This window comes from Myotis brandtii, unplaced genomic scaffold (genome assembly GCF_000412655.1).
Source record: "Myotis brandtii unplaced genomic scaffold, ASM41265v1 scaffold344, whole genome shotgun sequence".
NCBI classification, from domain to species: Eukaryota; Metazoa; Chordata; class Mammalia; order Chiroptera; family Vespertilionidae; genus Myotis; species Myotis brandtii.
Window position 1 is genome coordinate 2,073,661 of NW_005363247.1, and position 24,112 is coordinate 2,097,772.

A 24,112-nucleotide genomic window follows, 5' to 3' on the forward strand; every position below is an offset into this window, starting at 1 on the left:
AGTGGCATAACATTCAGTGATTCAGAAAGTTTTGTCATGGGATTTGTTTTACTATAGATATTATTATTTTGTATGTAAAACAGTATTCAAGAGACCACAATGATCCCAGTTTCACTGAAAATTCACATGTTGATGCAAACCGTATGTTCTCGCAGTGACTGCCTTTTAGTACATCAAGCACTAGTGAACATCATTAGATCAAATGACGGTAAGAGGTCTTAAGTGGAATGATTTTGATCTGCTCTACACATTTCCCACTGGATTTTTGTCCACATTACATAATCACTGTACATTTGGCACAGTATGATGCCTTGAAAGAGCTTCAAGATTAAGGAAGCATGAAGACAGAATTGGCCATAAAATCAGAGAGGAGTACTAGAAATATATATGCTGCAAAAAACTAAAACCTTCTTTCCTCCTTCAATGTAAACTAAGAGCTCATGCTGAGCCAAAGCTTTATGATTAAGGACTCAACTTAGATAAGCCTTGAACGCTATTTCACATTGTTTTTCTTCCAACTTGGGTGGGCATTAGTATTAAAAAATGCATTTAGTAAAGAATGATAAAATTCTTAATCCTATACGGAAAAATTGTCCTATTTACTCTAGGATGGCCAATAAGCATGGATATAAAAAAATCACCTGTCATTAAGCATATAACAGGTTTAATATGAGAGCATTCTGCTTTAAGGAACATACCAAGAACCATCCTTGTTTTTAAATTTCGCACCCTCCACCCCCATTTGTCATTACTGCAGAGGGATTACTGTAGGGAGGACATTCTTCCTAGAAAGATCATTGTTTTCACTGTGGAAAACACTTGATGCTCTGTCTAGAGTGCCCTAAACTATAAAATAAAGAGCTATTTTAAAATGGTTAAATTCCATACGTGGGGGGTTGGGGAACCAGTTCTCACATTATATTGTTGAATACTCTCACAGGGACTGGCACCATTGGGAAATGTTCTCAGTGGTGACTTCTTTTGAAAACTATGTTGTAACAACTGGGAGCTGTTTGTGGGCTAAGCCTTGGAATTAGTGTTCCAGACCCTCCTATAGTTCAGTCTAGCCATTTCCATATCCTGTCTGAATTGGTAATGCCTTTTTACATATCTGAATGTCACAAAACTCAGTGAATTAGAGCACAGGGACTGTAAATGTGTCCAGTTCGGGCTTTGTAACAGTCTTTAAATATCTATCCTGATAGAATAAAGAATTAGAGCTATTGGGTGATATTGACAGGTGAGCATTTAAAATTTACTTTCTAAAAAGGTGGCATACAAGGTTCAAAATACAAATTATAAAAATGTGAAATATGCAAAATTTTAATCCCGTGCATTTCCTAACCACTTAGCCCACTATTTTTTTGTATACTTCCCCAGGTGTGTGTGTATGTGTGTGTGAGTGTGAGTGAGTGTGTGTGTGTGTATGTGTGAGTGTGTGTGTGTGTGTGTGAATACAAATTCAAGATGTAAATACATGTTACAAATGTAATTATATCTTTACTGAGCAATCATATTTCTGGAAATTTGTCCTACAGACATATATGTGCACATTAACATGAAAGTGTACAAGGTTATTTATTGTGGCATTGATTGCTGTAACAAAAGACCGGCATAAAACAATTTCCATCAATAAGACACAAGCTAAATACATTATGGTACATTCATACAGTGCAATTATAGGCATTTGTGGGGGGTGGGAGGGGGGAAGGAGAAACATTCTACATACTGAAGTGCTGAAATGGAAATATTACATAGGTATAATTGTTACACCTGAAAAAATATTACAAAACAGTATGTCTAGATGCTAACTTTTATGTTTAAAGGAAGAGGAAATTAGAAAGTTTTTTTTTTTAATGAAAATCAACTTTTAAAAGTAGATTGTTTACACATAAAATTCAAAGCAGAAACAATACTAATATTTAATTTATCTTCAAGGGTAGTAGAAAGAAAAACATAAAGTCTTAAATTTATGGATCTCAAGTGGATAATTTTACTGAATTCCAGTTCCAACTAATGCAATAGTGAAAAATTGGGAACAAAATTAGAAAAATGGTAAATAAATTATGGTATATCTACATAATGCAATATAATTCATTAAAGTGAGATTTACAGCATTGGAAAATGCTTTTTAAAATATGTATTTCACATAAAGAAAAATGTAGGCTAAGCATTGTCTAATAAATTAGTATGATTAATGCATTTGTTAGAGAGTAGCAAAAAATACACAAGAAGGCTAACAGCAATCATCTTTGAATATGGAATTATGGGTGATTTTGCTTTCTTAATTAAACTATTTTCTGAAATTTCAATGCTGATTTCCTATTGCTGAAAAGATGAAAACATAAAGTTTATTTTAAAAGGTGATTGAAATCTTTCTGGGAGATGGTAATTGAAGAAAATACCTCAAACTTGGTGTCTTTGTTAGTTAAGGGGAGAGAAATATAAATCATTCTTGGCATGAAAGGTGACTCATTCACCCCTCCTTTTCTTCATTTTCTTTCTGAGATCAAACAATTTGAGTTTAAATAGGTAGCTGAGTTAGACAAGTAGTTGACTTGTCAGTATTGTGGTAGATAAAATATTTCTGGCTATTATCCAACAAAAATGTTTTAGTAATATTCTATAATATACCTTATAAAATATAATAAAATATTTTTTGATTCTATTAATATTAATTATTCAAGGATGTGTTCAATCTTCCATTAAATAAGGCAGTCAGAGAAAGATAAGTATATGATCTCACTCATATGTAGAATCTAATGGATAAAATAAACTGATGAACAAAGTAGATGCAGAGACATAGAAGCATGGAACAGACTGACAAATTTCAGAGGAAAGATGGGGGTAGGGGGTGGGTGGGAAGAGATCAACCATTAACTGGGGAACTTATATGCATATATGCATAGCCCATGACATACACAATAGTGTGGTGAAGGCCTGGGAGGGCGGGTGTGGGGTGGAGGGGGTCAATGGGAAAAAACCCAAAATAAAACAAAGGGACATCTGTAATACTTTCAACAATAAAGATACATTTAAAAAAAAATCTAACAAACATTCAAGAAATAAAAAAAAAATCTGAAATTAATAACCCATTTAATGGATACAACTGTCCCTTGAACATAGCAGAAGACAAAAAATGAGAACCAGAGGTCAATATAAAATCCAAACTGAAACAGATAGAGGAAAAAAACACACAATAGGATACCATCAAATACACTAAAATGTATGTAATTGGAGTCACAAGAGTAAGATGAGAGTATATGAAGCAAAAGAAATATTTGAAGAAAAAATGGTCAGTAATTTCCCAATATTGTCTAACGACTGATTTAGGAAGCTTGATGAATCTTAGGTTTACTGCGGAAAAGAATACATCTGAACCAGGCAACAAGGATACATCACTTGAATGGATAGTGTCTCTATACTCACAGAGCTTGCAGTCTCATAGGAAAGACAAACATTAAAGACGCTTATATTCAGTAAGAAGTATAAAGACTCAAAGAAAACTTCAGTTTTAAATGAGAGAGTGAAAACTAAGATAGCTGTTCAAGCATAAATTATGCAAATACAGAGAATGGGATGGACATATTGAGGCACTAAAATTAATTGAAAGCAATCTATTCATATAAATAGAAATAGACAGTTAAACAATGATTAAATAAAAGTTAATGATAGAGCTAAACTACTGTTTCTTCTTCTACCACTAAAGCATCTTACTTCATAACAGTCATTAGTTTTAAAAATTTTGGGCAACTGACCCTCAAATTCATACTCCTCTTGGCTAAGTTAACCAATTTCAATCTTACAGGAAAGCACAAAGCCTTTGATATTCAGTGTTTATTTATGACCTTTAAATTTCTAAAGCAGAATACTTTTTAACTATGTCCACATCTGCCATATAAAATGAAAAAAATGAAGATATGATTAAGATAAAATTCAATTCCAAGGGGGGAATAAAATCTTGACTCTGAAATGTCTGAAAAAAAAGCATTTTTTATCAATCAAGTCATGAATTTACTCACCAATTTAACATAATCTATCACTAAGTGTAGAAATATTTTAGACACTAATTTCTTGCCTGGATAGAACTTATATACCAGTGACAAGGACAGGAATAAAAACCAAATTAATGAAATAAAATATTTAATGTAATTTCGAGTTGTAAATTAAGAAAAGTAGATTAATGTAAAGGAATTACAAATGAAAGGGGAGGCATCAAAGACATGTTGGTCAGGGAATTTCTTTCTAAGTTGAATAAAATGAAAGAGCATGTTATTGGAAGATCAAAGATTTGTTCTACACAAAGAGAACAGCAAGCATTAAGGTACTGAGGTCTGTAAAGACTTGATGTATGAAAGCGATTGTAAGAAGGACACTGGATAAATTGTAATGTATATGAAGGAAGGGGACATTATAGGAAATGAGGTTGGAAAAATAGAAAATAGCTACATGATGAAAATAAGGATTGGGAATTTTAATTAAATTCTCAGTATGTTGGAAAACCTTGGAAAGAGTTTAGATGGGTTAATAATAAAATGTGGTATGATTGAGATTTTAAAAGTTCCCCCTGGCTACTATGTGGGGGAGAGTGGAAGCTATGAGGTAAGTTATGAGTCTATTGTAGTTTAGAAGAAAGATAAAGGTGAGTTGGAATAGAATGGTAGTTGCGGAGGTGGTAAAATGAGATTAAGTTCAGGTTATATTTTGAAGGGAGAATGAGATAAGGAAAAGGAGAAAAGCAAATTTTCAAGAATGACATCCAGACTTTTGTTTTATGCAACTGTACAAATCATAATGCCACTTACTGAGCTGTAAAAAAAAATGGTAAGAATAGATTGAGGAGATGAAATAGGAGTTCTGCTTTATGCTACATTTAAGAAGCTAAGAGATATGCAATGGGAATAATGAGTAGGCAGTTGATGAAAAATGGGAATTTCAAAAGAGGTTAAAATTACAGATATAAATTTGAAAGTCACAGATTGGATGAGGAAAATAAAGAGTGATTGTAAATAGAAAGAAGGAGCAGGTTGAAGCCTTTGGATAGGCCAACATTTAGAGACTGAGTCTAAGCCAGAAAGAAGTTAAATGTCAGTAGTGATACCAAGAAAATCAAATGAAAAAAAAGTGATTCAAGATGGGAGAAGTGGTCACCTGTGTGGAGTTTTAGCGTAAGAGAATGTACTCAGTTTCAAAACTATGGGGATTTTAATTTGATTTATATTTAAGTCATATGTTTATTAGAAACACAGTCTGCAATGTTTATTTACACCAAAATTTAGCATATATTTTGTTCATTCAACAAGTGGTAAGAAATGAAAACTACATGAGAACAAAGACATTGCCAGTTATGTTCATTACTGTATCCCAAAGACCTTGAACAGTGTCTGCATATATAGTAAATATTTAATAGTTTATCTCATTTTTAATGCATGAGAGAATATAAATATTTTTTGAGGTTTAATCGCTGTGTTAATGTAGATAGGCTTAGGAGTAATTTCTTATCTGGGCAAATATAAGTTTATTGCTGATTACAGAGTCTATCCTTAACTATCTTCCAAGCAGCCAAGTATCAATGTTTGACTTATAATGACGAGTAAGCCCGTCAAGGACAAAAAAAAATAAACACAAAAAACACACCCAAACTCTCCAATTAAAAAAAACAAAACACACAACTAATGATGATAGCTAACATACATAACATAATAGTCTAAAATACATATGGATTATTTAATATGAGAGGCCTTGTGCACGAAATTCATGCACCCTCTTCAATCTGGGATCCCTCAGGGGATGTCCAACTGCATCCCTGTGATCGGGCCTAAACCGGCAGTCAGACATCCTTCTCACAATACGGAACTGCTGGCTCCTAACCACTCACCTGCCTACCAGCCTCATCACCCCCTAACTGCTCCCCTGCCAGCCTTATTGACACCTAACTGCTCCTCTGCCGGCCCAATCGCCCCTAACTGCCCTCCCCTACAGGCCTGGTAACCCCCAACTATCCTCCCCTGCCAGCCATCTTGTGATGATGTGGGTGTGGCCATCTTTAGACAACATGGGGTAGCCATCTTATGATGGTGCAAGGGTCAATTTGCATATTACATCTTTATTATATAGGATGTACCAATATTGTTAAAAATAGCTTATTTTTATTAATTAAAATGTCACAATCCTGAAGGAGATTCTGTTATCAAAATCATATGTACCATTATCACCATTATCAATATCATTATTATCACCATCAGTTTTATCATCTCCATTTTATAGATGAATAAATGGAATTATAACAAGATTAGCTAAGTTTCTAAGGTTACTCAGTTAATTTGTTGTATGTGTCATAGCTATGATCTGTATCCAAGAGGTCTGGCTCCTTTTTCTTTCACTTGATCAAAATATTGCACTTCCTTTTTTAAAAAATGTATTAAATGTATTGGGTGACATCAGTTAATAAAGTTATATAGGTTTCAGGTGTACAATTCTACATCATCTGCATATTGTATTGTGTGTTTACCACCCAAAGTCAAGTCTCCTTTCATCACCATTTATCTCTTCTTTACCCTATTCTACCTCCTCTCATCTCCTTTACCCTTTGGTAATGCACTTCCTCTCTGGTACATTGTCAAGTACAGAGGAAGGACAATATTATTATCTTTTTCTCTCCATCATTAATGGGATAAATAAAAATAATAGCAATATTTAGTTGAGTGTTTTCTATGTGTCAGACACCATATTTCTGGTCTTTACATAAACTCTTACTAGTAGACATGGGAATTTTATTTTCCCTGCTACAGATAAGAAACTAAAGCTAGGGAGGTCATAATTTCCTTAAGGTCACAGAGTAAATTTATATAGCTCCAAACTCAGAAATATATCTGTGCTACCATATTATAAAATGTTTATTAGTAAAAAAAAATCTTTGGGGAATTTGATGTAAATTAAATATATAGCTACTTTATTAGTTATTTCATTTATTCTGTAAATCTATATCAAACACAATATGTTAGAAAATCCCAAAATGGAAAAAAAGAAAACAAGAATCAAATGGTATTAGTTGTGTTTCTTGCTGCCTAAATTCTGAACATCCTTTTATTTCAGCAAAATCCTCACTACATGAATCCTGGCAGAAAGCTCTGTTTTGTCTCTGACTCTCAGAGCTGAAGAGCCCTCTTCCCTCCCTGCCTTAGGCTGTTGGAGCTCAAGGGTGTAGTCAAGGCTCTGGTCCCCAGAACTAGGATTTGATAAAAATGATGCAACAATCCAGGAGTGGGGAGAAATTACTCAAGGAGTGGTTGATAAAGTCTGCACCCTAGGGTTGAGAATCAAGGGACAGTGCTGCTACTTGTGGACTCATACCAGATTGCGTCCATCTTTCAAACTTGGCCATAGTTGCAGTTGGCTACCTTCCCTAGGTCCTTGGCCTCTTTTTGAGACGGGTTCTCAAATTTCCTGTTAATTCAGTGAGCCATCTGATAGCCTCCAATAGATCCATTTTCCACTCTAGTTAGGTCAAATACTTTCTGTTGCCTGTACATTAAGAACTCTGACAAATTTAAGGTGATAAGACATGTACAGAGTTAGAAAGAATAAACAATGATAACTAGTTGTGGCAAGAGCCAGGAAAAAAAACACAACAAAAAAACTAAGGTGTTAGAAAAGTACAAATATGACAAGATAATTAGTATTGATGGCATAGTTGACCTAGTTGACTTTATTTTTTTATTTTTTTTAAAATATATTTTACTGATTCTCCACAGAGAGGAAGGGAGAGAGATAGAGAGTTAGAAACATCGATCAGCAGCCTCCTGCACATCTCCCACTGGGGATGTGCCCGCAACCCAAGCACATGCCCTTGACCGGAATCGAACCCAGGACCCTTCAGTCCGCAGGCCGAAGCTCTATCCACTGAGCCAAACCGGTTTCGGCGACCTAGATATATTTTATTGATTCTCCACAGAGAGGAAGGGAGAGAGATAGAGAGTTAGAAACATCGATCAGCAGCCTCCTGCACATCTCCCACTGGGGATGTGCCCGCAACCCAAGCACATGCCCTTGACCGGAATCGAACCCAGGACCCTTCAGTCCGCAGGCCGAAGCTCTATCCACTGAGCCAAACCGGTTTCGGCGACCTAGTTGACTTTAGAGTAGAATATTAAAAGGTGGGCATGAGAAGGCAAAGGGATGAGTAAAGTAGGCTTCCTGGGACAGTGAAAAGCCCCTATTGCCTGGAACATAAACTAGAGGATAATAAGGGCAAATGGAGTTAGCTGAAAAGCATTGCTCTCCTCCCCAATGCCTAACCTTTACACATATGATCTTTCATTCAATTTCTTTCTGGATTCTGATGTCTTGTTTTCATCTTCATATTTTCAACTTCTGTCTTTTCTAACAGATACATTACAGCATCTTACAAATATTCTCTAGTTTCCCAGTATCTTGAAAAGACAAATGCATATATTTACATTGTATTACTTTTTTCCTCAAGCTACTACCTGTTTCTTTTTTTCTTTCACTATTTATCATGTTAAAACAGGCTACATTTTTTTAACATCTTTTTGATTTGCTTCTGTTATTTTTTTTAATGAAATTGTACTGCTCAGTCTTCCCCATCCCTTCTTCCACTTTCCCCAGGTGTAACTACTATCCTTAATTGTATATGTTTGTATGTGTTTTATGAATAACATATAGGTACTTACAAAATAATATGTGCCTTTATTATTTGTACTAGAGGCCCGGTGCACAAAAATTTGTGCACTCGGGGGGCGGGGGGAGGGGGGTCCCCCCGCCCGGCCTGTGCCCTCTTGCAGTCTGGGACCACTTGGCAGATAACGACCTGCTGGCTTAGGCCTGCTCCCGGGTGGCAGAGGGCTAGTTTTTCATGTACTTTTTTACTCAGTATTTTTGAGATATATCATCTTTCCTTATGTAATAATTTCATTTTATTCATTTTAACTGCTAAGTATTTTTATGCTGTATGAAGAAACTACAACCTCAATTTGTTCTTTTCTATTTAATTCTCAGTCTTTTGAAATTGTCTTCTTCCTTAGTTATCATCTAAAACCATTCCCTTAAAACTAACCAATCTAATGGTTTCAAAAAATTATTAATCCTTCCTTATGTTTAGTGCTGTAAATAATCCATTTTCCTTAAAATTCCCTCATCCTGACTTTGTGAAAATATACCTTTCTTGATATCTTTGCTTCGCTCCCTTTATGTTATCTAAATATAGGTGTTCCACAAAAGTCTACTCTTGGTTCTTTTTCCCTCTCCTTGATAATTTTATTCCTATATGGCTTCACTTCCCAAATGAGTGTCAAATATATATTCGGTTTATTTCCAGTTGTCTGCTGGGCATTGCCTGCTGGGTTTCATGCTTGACCCAAATTTGCACTTTTTTCTCTCAAATGTGTTTGTTTCTCTGCTTACTCACTATTTTAGTGGCAATGGCAATCACTCAGGCTCAAACTCTTAGAATGATGTATAAGTCTCTTGGGCCTTGTCTGTTGCCAGGACCAGCAAATTACTGTTCTATTCATCCTGCCAAATTGGTTCCCACTGCCACTACCCTAGTTTAAACCCCATGACTGCTAGGCTTTTCACAATAACATAACTTATTTCCCGGCTTCTAAGCCTCTTTCTGCTTTCTAGGCATCTTCTATCCTGCTTGATTAAAATTTTTAAAACACAATTCTCTTCAGAACATTTCCTTGTTTTAAAGCTTTTAACAGCTCTACTTTATAAAATAAAGTCCAAACTATCTAAACTGGAATTCATGTTTCTCCACAAATCAGCTTGTTTACCCCGCTGCCCCCAAACTTATCTATCACTTTTCCATTTAATATGCTACATATGCCTATCAAATGGAGTCTCGTTTCTATAATTGTCTGTGTAGTCTAGGTTAGAATGTGGTAACAAAATACTTGAAAATTTCAGTGTTTTAAACTAACAAAAATTTATTTTTCACACATTATATAGGCATTTCAAGCCAGCAAGAATGTTCTTTGTTCATTGCTGTCACTCAAAGACCCACCCAAGGTAGTAGCCACCATCTTATTTTAAAATATGTTTTTATTAATTTTTTAGAGAGAGAGGAAGGGAGAATGAAAGATAGAAACATGGGTCAAAGAGATATCAATCAGCTGCCTCCTGAACGCCCCCTACTGGGGGTTGAGCCTGCAACCTGGGCATGTGCCCTGACCAGGAATCAAACAGATGACCACGTGGTACATGGGACGACGTTCAATCCACTAAGCACACCAGGCAGGCAGTAGCCACCATCTTAAATGTTGCTGGTCTCCATTGTATGGGAAAGAGTAGAAAGAGCTTTAGAGGACCTTATACTGGCAATTAAATATTATGGCATAGAAGTAGCAAATGTCACTTCAGCTCATAATCCACTGGCCAGAATTAGAATTAGTCATTTGGCTCCAACTAACCATGGGAGAAAGTAGGAAATGCAAACCTACCATGTGGCACAAGGAGAAGAAAGCCAGATATTAGTGAACAGCACTAGTGAGCACCACAGTCATCAATAGCCATTTCCAGCATCGTCCCCCTGTGAACTATTGCTTATGAAACTTCAAATATTTATTGTTCTCTTCTTCCCTTATTCAAATCCTGTTTATCCTTAATTCCCAGCACAGTTATCATCTCTTCAATGAAGTGTTTCCGAATCTTTCCAGGAAGATAACTTCTCCCTCTGCCCTAATTTCCCATGGCTCCTTATTCTGAGATAACCATTAATCTCTATTGCTGTGCATTTAGATCCTAGAGGTCAGGATACACAGTTTATTAACCTTTGAATACATGATTTTAAAAAATCAATTAATACATAAATCAAATCAGAGTGTCTGCTAGTCACTTGGAAATACATTTTTTGTTGGCTTGTTTTATTACCTATTTATGGGTGAGGTGTTTTATTCTTCACATTATGCATAAGGTTGGATATATGTATGATATATGTATATTTATATATTCTAATGTATATATACATATAGTTAGCAGATCCTAGCTACTATGGTATAAATATAGAATAAATTAATTATGAATCTGCCTCATTCTCACTCTTCTCACTCTGAAATTGATGGCACTGCTATTAAAACTCTTTTAATTCTTTATTTCCATAAATGGTATATTTGACCATTGCCCTTTGGTAATAGTGATATAGATAGTCTGGAAATCTTTTGTAAGTAAAATATTTTAAAGGATTTCCACAAAATATTTGACAAGAGGAAAGTTAAAGTAGTAAAATCCTATCATTCTCTGCTTCCTTTTTTCTTCCCTTCTCTACCAAAATTTACTAGACACTTGTTCTGTACCTGGTACTATGGTCATATACAATGTTGGGCTAGGCAAGACTCTATCTTCTGGGGATTTCACTGTTCAGGAGCAAGAATGACACAGGGCAGAAGTAGGTTTATAGTTGTGAGTACACAAAACAAGATTTATTTAGCAAGTAGACGAAAGAATGTGTAATAATGAAGGCTGGCAATTTGAGCACTTAGGAGATTGTACCTAAGTGTCTGTGCCACTGTGACACTCTTTTGAGCTAATAAAGCTATTGTAATAATCATAACCTGCATGTATTTTTTCCTTATGAACAGTTGTGAACCTACTTTTCCTCACCCCTGTACAATCTTTCTTTAATAAATTACCTGGAAATCACCATTTCCCCAACTAAACACCTGGGCAATGTCCACCAACATTTTAAATCTCAGTGTAGGATGCTTTATCCTGTGGAACAAATGATTTCTTAAATTTAATCGAGCACTATCAGAGGGTATTTTCAAAGCATAAGAAAGAGACAATTAAATTTTAAAGTAACATGAAGTTACTTGGAAGTAACATGGGAGGTATACAAAAGAATAAAATAAACATTTAAAATTTGTTTTTTTATTGAATTTTAGATAGAGAGGAAGGGAGAGATAGAAACATCAATCAAGCATTGATTGACTGCCTCCTACACACCCCCTACTGGGGATTGAGCCCGCAACCTGGGCACGTGCCCTGACTGGGAATCAAACCAGGGACCTCTTTGTCCTGGGGATAACTCTCAATCCACTGAGCTACACCAGCCAGGCTAAAATAAATATTTAGATGATAAGAAGACATTTCGGAGAAAAAAAAAAGAGAAATATATGGTGATAGCCTTCTTATAGTGGGTAATGGAGTTGAAGATATTGACAATATCATTTAGTTTTCTGACTGGGTGACTGAATGGCTGAAGACCACAAATGGAGATCAACAAGACAGGAGTGCAAGAAGATTTTTGAAGTTAAATTGGGGACCCCAATTTTCTCTCCGAAGAAAAGGTTGACATTTACTATGGAGAATAAAAATAGGAGTTTTGTTAGGGGTTTTGAGTAGACTGACAAATATTTTGAATTGCTATTGAGGGAAATGGGAGTGGAAACTAAAAGAAGATACATAAAAAAACTTTATGAGCAATGGAGAGAAGCAAGCTGTAGTTGAAGGGTATAAACATTTAGCAATCCCAGTCTACAGAATTGTATTATTTTTTTCAATCCAACTCAACCTCAGAGTCCAAAGGTGGACAATTTATATGATTGATCCAAAGTTAAGATATATGAGAAAAGCATATAGCTGCAAACCAGTTGAGGGTGTTTGTGAATCTATGAAGGGAAGGAAATCAGGAAATTAAGAAATAACATGGAATCACAAGGTATTCTAAGTACTCTACAATGTAGAAGAACAGTTGTAAAGGAAGGTTCTAGAAGGGAAGCAGAAAGGCAGAAGAGAAGAATTTCTGATTTCTAAAGTGAGAAGTTTTTGTTACAGAGAAGGTCCAGGAGACATAAAAATGAGCTAGGTGAGAAGAGTGGAGGTCAAGCCCTCTGGAATTTAAGATATTATTGATGGATGAGGAAGAGTATTGGAGAGTTCTTACGTATTGCCATTGATGTTGTTCAGGATAATAACAAGCATTCAGGAAGAAAGAAGCTGTGATCCAGGGGACAACTACAATGAATATGGGTCTGTAACCTAGAGGCCAACAGATGACATAAAAGAAGGATATGTTTTGTGAACAAGTAAACTGATCTTTGGTAGGATGAATTTTAAAAAGAAAGCCTAGCCCTAGAGTGTAAGCATAAAAAGCTCTGTTGGGAGAAACCTGAACTTTCTGGATAGAAGGGTCAAAATAAGGAGGGGACTGTAGGCAGCTCCTCCATTCTCCCAGATTCATGATACTGAGTTGCAAGAGAATGAAAGGTCTTTACTCAAAAGTACAGAAGGAATAGTACTGCCATTGGGGAAAAATCAATCTGAATTGGAGCAAGGAGGTGGAAGAAACATTTTATGTTCTGCAGAGAGGCTGAAGATGTAGTGTTTTGTCCTGAGATTAGTTCAAAAAATTAAAAGGAATTGGGAAGGTGAAAGAAAGAACAGACCAGATGCCATATAAATGGCCAAAGGTGGCCCCTGTGGTTTCCATGTTATTTCTTTAGAGCAGGTTAGGACCACTAGCCCAAAGCTTGCCGGCACCAACTTCAAATTCTTATACAACTGATTGCATTAAATATAATCTACATAAACATATTTTTGGCCATTTAGAATCTACTTTACATATCCTGTGAAACTACACCCAAAGTCTGCTAACTATAGACAAGACAAACCCTGCAGCTAGAAAGAACCTCAAACTGCTTTGCTCTTCAGAGCTCTCTACCCAGAGACTCCTCTCTTTGCTGCTGTATGACATCATGTTGACATGCAAGCCCCCTTTATGGTTTCCCCTGCTCTTGCAGGAGGTTTCTTGATTTACTCCCCTCTGGATAGTGGACTCCTATCACTGACTCTGGAAGATCTCTCAATGGAAGATGTCCCCCTCATATAACTCTGTCCAGACATCACCCACCAGAGCTTATGTATCACTGCCTTTCATGGCCCTGCCTCTTTCTTGATCGAATTGCAAATCCTTAAACTTTTCACAGTGAAGAGATGGAGCAAAATGCTTGAGTGAGGGTAGTCAATTTCAGGGATGGGTGTCATGGATATAACTGACTGGGCCCAAGCTTCCAAACTTCAGGTCCAAGTTATTCTGACGGTAGGCCTTTAGGGACAAAAGATGAGTAGAAATCGACAGGGACTTCATTTTTGGTACTAGGTGTTATAAAATATGAATACTAAATCAATTTAACCAAGAAAAATATAATGCTAACTGATAAATAGGGATGTCTGAACTTTAGTCTTTAGAAAAATGAAAGGTAATTATGGGGGAAAGGATGGTAATTAGCACTATATCCTTCAACCAAATTGATATGTTCCTGAAAACTGTCATGGAAATTTATGTATTGCAATTTATCATATTTTATGAACAATCAATTATGTAGATTTTTATATGGATTGGGAAAACTATAGATTTGGGAATCCTATGAAGTATCCTTTTACACAATGAAACTTGTGTATATATTTGTTTAAAGCAAAGTACATAGCAAAGTTTTAAATTTATACATGGGTATCAAGTGCTAATATAGTTATTGTAAAAGTGCATTCAAAATAGGAGGGACTTAGTATTTGTACTCGTTTCCTATTGCTGCTGTAACAAATTATTACAAAGTTAGTGGCTCAAAAGTAATTTATTGTTTTATAGTTCTGGAAGTCAAAAATCTAAAATGGGTCTCACAGGCTAATAATAAGGTGTTAGCAGAACTGTGCTCCTTCTGGAAACTCTAGGGGTGAATTTACTTCCTTGTCTTGCCCAGCTTCATGAAGCACTCTGCATCTTTGGTTCATGGCCCTTCAAAGTGCATCACTTCAATCTCTGCTTCCATCCTCACATCTTTCTGTATATGACCCTCCAGTAAGAACTCTTCTATTTATATTGGGCTCACCTGCATAATTCATCTCAAGATCCTTAATAAAATCTGTAAAATTCCCTTTGCCACATAAATTAACATATTCATAGGTTCCGGGAATCAGGATGTAAAAGCCTTTGGGGGCCATTATTCTGTCTATGATAGTATTGAATGACAATTTTGAAGATCAAAGTCTTTTGTGATGAAGATAAACATTAGTAATTAATTTTTTCTCACAAGCAAACATTTAAAGTTTGTTAAAGTTTGAGTTTAAAATTTTATAATGATTAAGTCTGAATCTCAAGACACTGCCCAGGACTATCTGCCCCATTTTATACCATTGACTCTTGCTCATTATATAACAAACAGATTGTATGGCTGCTTAAGTGAGGACTGAGTAAATAGATTTGGATAAAATAAGAACCAATTTGATGTTTTTGTACAAAATATTTCATAAATTCTTATAGTTGCCTTTGAAAGGATCCCCCCACCAAGCTTTCAACATGTACAGTTGGGTATATTTGAGACTCAAAATTTTATTTGGATGTAAAATCATGCTTATAGACAAATATGGTTTGCAGGGTATGTGTTTGCATGTGTATATATATGTACTGCACTTATGTAAATGTGTGTATATGTGTATGTATTTGTAGGGGGTAAATATGTGTCAAGGGGGCATTATAAAGATATTTTCTGATCCATTTGAAATAAGAACTAGAATTCTCAGAGTTGGAATTTACTGATTAGTGTCTTCTTATAACTGCAAGGGTTCCGATTATATTCCAACCTCCACTGTCTGTGTTTCCTTTAGGTTTGAAACTTCTATTACATTAACAGCGAGTTGACCAATCTTACCCACTAGGTGAGGTCAACAATGCCTTACATCAGATGGGTTCTCAGGATAGTCAGTAAATCATGCTGAGGTGACACACGAGGGCTGACAGGGCTTTTGTGTTTATAGGAGGAAGAGAATTTCACTAGAGCAAGAAGAGATGAGTGTGGAGAGCAGCAGGTCAGGAGCAGGAAGTGTGCTGAGCTTTGGTTCTTAACATTTTTAAATGTCCACCTGAACTCAAGTTTAATCTCATAAATGCTGGCAGGGAATTTTACAATACAACACTAGTTGTTTTGACCAAAATCAGAGTTATTGACCTATGACACAATCATAATCAATACCCTGTAGTTCAATTTGGCGATTTTGGCAGCAAAATCATAAAAACACAAGTTCTTTGCTCTGTTTTTTAAATTGATACAAAAAAATATGGTTTTGTTATGATTGTCTGCTAAACTTTTAAACTACATATTTTTAAATTTAATTTAGATTTTAAACTTTGTAATATAGAATTTTTAATAGAAAAAACATCTATTTTTTAAGAAAATATGTGGATAGTTCAATATAAAGGTTTCTGTCACACTCTTTGAAACTCTAATTCTTTGTCAGTTGTGTACCATTCTTCTAAGAATAGAATGCTAATAATTTCTGCCTGCAGAGAATCATTAAGACTTGGTAGTTAATGAAAACTATGAAAAAGAACTAAATCCAACACTTTCTGCTATCTAATTATCTCAGCATAATTAAGCGTTTGCTAGGTTTAGTGCCCAATTCCTTTTTTTCCAAACTTAAATTTTAAAATCCTTTTGATTACACAAACATGATAGTCTATCATATATGTGAACTGTAGAGAATACACAAGGAATAATTAGGTTCACCTGAATTTCTTTCTTTTTATATTCATCTCTGCTCCCTAAGCTTCAAACGTAAATTTAAAATATTGTTTCTCTTCAGACAATCACACCATCATTATTTCTTCCTTCTCACTGAAATGCAACCTCTAAGCTGTGTCTAAATAAAAACAAAGGAATCACACATTTGAAGATAATTAGTGCTTTTGCTTAAGAAAGATTTATCCATTCTCAAGACATGTTTCCATGTCCGTAGCAATCAGTGTTAATCATTTGGGTTTCTCCAAACACCTGATTAGAGGTTCACAGTTTTAGGCCCAAAAAAGTATTAGTTTATAACTCATGAGAAATTTTTAAAGTGTCAGGGAGCAAGGGAGCAAATAGTTTAACATACTTTCTTCTTGACCACGGATGCGAATATGATTAAAGCCATAGAAAAGGCCAGTAAATGAGAAAAATGCAAATGTTCATCATATTCCATTGCTGTTTTGACACAGCAATTAGATTTGTGCAGAACAGCAAGATTGTTCCAATTCTATTCTCCCAAACATAAGTCTTAAAAAAAGAGGTTACATTTGTGACTGTAGCTCGTGGAGCATCCAATCTGGCATCCTGAAAATCCATATGTAAGCCACACTTATATCTTAAACCTGTCAAACAAATAAATGTACAGAAGCAGTAATTTATGTACTTTATAGACTGTTTTGCCCTTTTAGAGCAAAAGCCTAATTTTCAAGTGTTGCTATTTTAACTTCTGGCAATGCCTGGGAGATAACTGAGGTTCAAAATGTGAATTTTACAAGTAAAATGTGATTCAAAAATTGATTTACCCTGTTCTCACTACATGTGAGACAGAGAAGAGAAATGCTGGGTGTTTGTGAGCTTTAGGCAAAGGGAAACATATTGCTAAGTACAGAAGCCACGCAAAACTTTGCAGGTTTTCAGTTTAGAAGTGAACTTGAGCCTTTCCCAGTTCAAGTTCTGTTTAGGGCCGGCAAAACATGACTCTCTGATTCAAAGAAATAAGGCTTAAAAAGGCTTATACAACAGGCTCACAGGCTTCTTGTACATCAAATAGCTCTTGCACAATGGCATTTAGATGATTTAAGTGTAAATGAATCAAAGACATATGGATTGCATTTCCCTTGTAATACGCATGGGTTTTAAAATGAAGGGAAAACACACTTGCCAAAATCCTTCTGGGGTAGTGCTGCATCAAAAACATTTGGAAATGACTTTAAATCTTTGGAAGAACCCCAGACACCGGGTTCAGTCACCCCTGGAGATTAAATCCATGTCCTTCATCCAATGATAAGTAGGCCCCCGTTTGCAAAGAGATTTCTTAAACATGTCAAGTGCCCTAACATGACAGTCCTGAAATTGACTTTCTTGATGTTTGCGTTGCTGATTCAATGATAGGGTTTTATTATGGAATCCTCTCCAGAGATGAGGAATCCATTTTGTGTTATTGAAACCACCAGAAGCATATTTCGATTTTTACCTACTTTCTTAAATGTGGTTAAAAATGTAAGTTTTTACTTTACATGTAAGGTAAAAAATTAGTGCTTCTAGAGATCCAAAAGGAAATTAGACTTTAAGGCTGAATTGAAGGACTACATGATCAAGAAGATAAATATGGAAAACATGCTTGTTCTCGAAAATATATTCAGGCACAAATTCTGACATCACGTGGCTGTTAGCATACTTCACTGGGAAAAACAAGAGAAGGAAGGAAGAAGAAAACTGGATGGTAAAATGTCTTTGGGGATAAAAAAGAGAGACTGTGAGTGAAATATAGAAATAAATTAGGTTTAATATAAATTGATAGTTTCATGAAAATAGCTAAGCAGCACGAAGAACAAAATACCAACTACAATGAATTTTAGAAGACATGCACAGGAAGGTGATATGTTGAAATGAATGAAACATGGATTGGCACAAGTGATAAACAAAAGCATCAAAAGGAATGAGAAAACGGGGGCTATCCTATTGGAAGAAATGTGTTAGATGTTGAAATCATGGCGGGGGGCGGGGATAAGGGAAGCATAAGAAAAGACCATCGAAACATGTGAAGGGCTGTCTGTGCAGCTGAACAGCTATATTAAAAACACTAGATCAGATTGCGCATGCAGTTCTGATGTGAAAGGAAACAGCTTTCAGAATTGTTTAATGACCTCCTGTAAGAAAGGTTAACGGGATTATCCTGCAGTTCACTGGAGGATGGACAGCAACTCTCAGCGTGTCCCTCACTCAATGTGTAATTCCAATATTCTCCTTTACAGGGAAGTGTAAAATCATTGTGCAAATCAAAGGCATTCGCCAGAAAGTTGGGATGCTTTTAATGAGGGCAGTGCACATAAAAGGGAAACAAGGAGGGGGGGAAATGGGTATTAAAACCTGATCTCTTTTATTTTAATTCTGCCCCACCTAACTATGCGGGTGTCTGGGGGTGCTGAACCTTTCTTGAGGGTTCAATTTGCTGTGGTCTCCTCTCACTTCTGACTGGGCTGCTTGCTCCCTGGGTAACTAGTGTGACATTCTCTGCCTCTGACATGTTAGGCTCCTCTGTTCTGCTCTCCAACCATTTTCTAGTCAAAGAGAGGATATATCCCCCACCTTCCTTCTGTTACACAGACCACAAAGCAATACCGCTTTGAATTTTAATCCTATGGAGACTCTAATGAGAAGGATCTTCCTGATAGCTCCTCCTGTGGCCTTAGTACCAGCTGAAGTGTGGTAGAGCAGGGATAGGGTGGTAAGGGAAGCAGCCCTGAGAATATGCTGAGCAGTGCTTATCAGTCACAGAATAAAAAATCATCCCCCCCCCCTTTTTTTTTGATGACCTGCTATGTTTGCCCTAAATTCCTATTTGCTAACTTGACAGACTGTATGAGTCAGGTAACTAGTGCCAGGAGCTATAGCAAACAACCCTGGAATCTTAGTGACTTTATCCAGTAAAGGTTTTTCTTTTGGCTCATATCACACTGTGTGGCAGGCAGCTTCCCATTCCATGATTCTGGAATCCCAATGTGGTGGGGCCACTTGCTAAAGCCTCTTCAGAACCTACTGCTATACTATCTATATTTAGCTGGTGGAGCAGGAGAGAGAGAGAGAGAGAGAGAGAGAGAGAGAGAGAGGAAGATCACATGATGCAATTTATGTCCATGACTGGAAGTGCTGAACTTTACTTTCATGACATGGCACCAGTTTAATTGCAAAGGATGCTGGGCAATGTAGTTTCCTAAGTGCCCAAAAGGAAGACATTTGATTGGTGAGTTTTTAGCCAGTCTGCCACATTGACCAAGGGGCTTTTTCCATCTCTCATGCAACTTAATTCTTTTTTTTTGTTTAATCTAACGCAACTTAATTCTTAATGGGTCTCTCTTCCTAGCCTTGGCCATATGTTCAGATATGTCTGAGTTCATGAACATTATTTAATATGGAAACTGAGACAGATTACTTAACTATACTAGTACATAGCTAATGAATGCCAGGACTGGGTTGTAACTCAAATTTTCCTGAACATAACATAACATGTTCTCCCCTAAGTTTTATACTTTGGGGAGTAGCAATATGGATGAGATCATATTGGAAAGAACCTGACTTCTTTCCTTTGCATCCCTGGAGTCCTTTGAGATATCAGAATTTAACTGGAAAATGAAAAAATGCTGGGAAATAATGAACACCTCACCTCATCCTCCAAATTGGGTCCAGTAACATGGCCATATTAAATGGCTTCAGAAAATATCTTGAACTACTAGTACCTCTTTTTTGACCAAAAGCTAAAGCAAAAAGTAATGAGAAAGCCATAGAGAAAGAAAGACAATTTAATATGTGGGATTGAGCCTGGATTTGGTGTTGGTTTTCAATTGTAGCTTTGCTTTTTATTAGCTGTATGGGTATGGAAGCATTACTTAACCTCACGGAGCCTCAGTTTTCTTGTCATAAAAATGGGGGTAGTGAAACTTAACTTCCAAAGTAATAAGGAATAAGTACAAAGGTACTATGCCTAACCAATGCACTGCAACGAAGGACTACTACCTTTTCCCTTTTTATTAATTATCTTTCTTTCAGAAATGTGGCATCAAGGGGATGCATTATGGTGGAAGGGTAATTCTCCTGGATGCCATAGAAAATTGATGAAGCAAAATGGTAATTTTTTAGACTTATTTATTAATAAATTATTAATCTATTTATTCATTCATTTATTCATCCATCAATAATTTATTTATTCTTTCATACATTTACTGAATATTTACTCACCACTGGCAAAAGATTGTAATGAACATTGGGGAAATCCGAAAGGATAGCCTGAACCCTATTCTTAGCATGTGTGTCTTCTAGTGGAGGAGATAGGCATGTGCACAAGGCACAGAATTACAAGGTGATATGATAAATGACATAGACATTTTAAATTTAAATACTGTGCTAGAGTAAAAGGGGGATAGATTAGGAAAGTATAAGAGAATCAGTGGCATTTGTGTTGGGACTTGAGCAGTGGTGGCTCTGGGACATCCAAATAAAAAGGAATTTTAGAGCAATAATCTGTTAGGCCTAAGCAAGAGTATTTCTTTTGAAGCTATGGTTGCATAGCAAAAACATCAAATTTACTTAGAAAATTTATTACAAATCAATAAAAAGAACTCAATTTTTTATTAATTTGATTTTTTAAATTCAATTTATTTTTCCCCATCACCATTTATCCCTCCTATACCCTCTTCCACCTCCACCCACCCCCTCCTCCCTGCAATCACCACACTGTTGTCCATGTCCATGAATTCTTTCTCTTTTTTTTTCTCGATTCCTCTACCCCCGCTCCTTAATACACCCCCATCGGAGCTGTCTGCCTGCTCTAGTCTGTCTCTATTTTGCTTGTTAGTTCAGTTTGTTCATTAAATTCCACATATGAGTGAAATCACATGGTACTTATCTTTCTCTGATGGGCTTATTTCACTCACACTTTTTGAATAAAAATTACAATAATTTTAAAAATCTTCTAAAACATTTATTTTTACTATGTTTCAAAAAAATTAATAATAATGATTAGTTTTAGTTCAGTTGCTTAAGGAGCTGTATTAGTCAGCTCAGGCTGCCATAACGAGATATCTTAGGCTGGGTGACTTAAACAACAGAGTGTATTTTGCCACAGTTTTGAAGGCTGGAAGTCCAAGATCAGGGTTCCAGCATGGTCAAGCTCTCATGAGTCCTGGCTTACAGATGCCAAAGTGCTCTGATGTCTCTTCCTCTTAAAACAGTGCCAGTTCTATTGGGTCAGTGCTCCACCCCTAGGACCTTAATTCAACCTTAATCACCTTCTTAAAGGCCCTATTTCCAGATACAGTCACATTGTGGGCCTCTACATATTAATTGGGGGAAGGGGGCAAAATTCAGTCCATAGCAGGAGCTAACAGAAGCTCACCTCTTGGTGCTTTCTCTGCCTTGGAAACATGAGCATGATTCCATCTGAGAACAGATTGGAGAGATAACGGGAGCAGCATGATCTGCTTTACCAGGCAGTATCTCAGAGTTGTCACAATTAAAGAGCTCAAAGGTACAATTCCATTATGATCTGTATACTTGTCAAAAGCAAAATCTATTTTAAATAGTAAAGTAATTTACTCTATTCCTTACTTTTAGGTAAACCTATGAAGATTCTTATAAGGACAAAAATATAAATTTTATCATTTCCTATTGCTGGTTCTATAGACAATCCACACAAGTTTTTTCTATTTGGAAAACATTTCTACAGCTGTTTTTTTCTACTGCAATTATTAGTGATTTTTCAGCCTACACAATTTAATCATGATTAATGGCATGTTCTTAAAAACAACATGGATGGCTTGTAGCAATAAAAATCATCTCTATTAGTTGACTAAGAGGGTAGGAACAATCTAAACTTTTATGAGAAGTTGAGAACTCATTTCAAAGAGTTGCCACCTTTTAAATAAATGATGTATTTGGTAAAACTGCTGACAATAAAATAAAAAAGGTGGTTTTGATGCTTTTCTTGTTTAAGTCATGTATCATGACTAAAATTCTGCTCTGTATATCACATTCAATTCTTACTCTACTTGTTTTATATTGAATTCAGCTACATTGTGTTATGAAAAGAGAATTTGGACAGGATATCTGTTAGAGTTAGAGTGTTTGTTTTTGTGTCCCCTTAGCCAGAACCATCTCTTGGGAAATACTGGCTCTTGGGAAATCACATGGTGTTCCCTTTTCCCTCTATTCCAGCATCTTTATGCAACTAAAGGGATGTTCAGTTGGAGAGTGGTGACTCTGGGAAGGGAAAAGAAGTTACAGATGGGCCAATGCAACTTAGAGGTATATGTGGAACAAGGGGCAGGGCCAAGTAGGTATGTTGTGAGAATTAGGAAAAAGGTGACACTTTAAACAGTATCCAATCCTTTGCAGAAGACCGTATCCCAGAAAGAGTTTATAAATCCAGATTCTAACGGTTTTCTACTAATTCGGCAGAAAAGCATTTATGAGTAGCCTGGTAAAGTTGTAAAATTTCTTTTCTTGAATAAGATGCAGAATAATCTCAGGGGGATAGAAGGAATTGGTGTTATATAGTCCAATTTCTGATGCATCCAGGTAAATTTGGATTTGGGATTATCTACCTTTTTGTGTGAAATGAAATGTTACTTTCCCTCTCTCAAGTCAGTTCAGTAAACCTTTGGGCAAAGTCAAAGGCTAAGATGATGAGTATAGGCCCCCTTGCTCCTACAGAGTCTTCAAAAACGATGGGGGAAGTTGTAATGTGCTCTTAAAGGAAACCAGAATGCTTTCCTCCTCGGGTCCAGGACCAGCTACTAATTGTCAGGCTCCCAGAGTGAAATGATAATGTGTCCCTGGTAGGGTGGGGAGGTTAATCTCCCTTTTCCACCAGCTAGTGGAATCACAACCTCTGTGTTGGAACATGCTCCGCCCAACCTCTGCCAAGCACCCATCCAACAAAGCTGCTGCATTCAGGCCTGGGATCCAGGTTAGGAGAAGCATAACAGATACTTTATTAAAAAATTATCTTGAAAGTATTACAGATGTCCCTGTTTTTTCCTCCATTGTCCCCCTCCACTCCATTCCCATCCCCTCCCCAGGCCTTCCCTGCATTATTGTCTGTCCATGGCTATGCATATATGCATAATAATCTCTTTCCACCCCACACTCCCCATAGTCTGTAACATATTCTTGAGAGAGAGAGAGAGAGAGAGAGAGAGAGAGAGAGAGAGAGAGGGAGAGAGAGAGATTGAACTGTTGCCTCCCATACGTATTCCAATGGGGGGTTCAAACCCACAACTTGGGACAACTTGGGTATGTGCCCTGACCAGAATTGAACCATCATCTACTGGTATATTGGATGACACTCCAACCAACTAGGCCACACTAGCCAGGGCAACAGATACAACTTTTGATCTCGGTCTTAAAGAATTCCATTTCAACAGGTCTGGAGGGAAGGAAAGACAATAGAGGTAGAGGCTACTGCCTGAGGGAAAAGTTCAATGTGAAAACTCAGCCTTGTTTAGAGAATGCTAGTCAACAGAGAACATTGCTGCTTGGAAAGCAGATGGTGGTGTGTGTGTGTGTGTGTGTGTGTGTGTGTGTGTGTGTGTGTG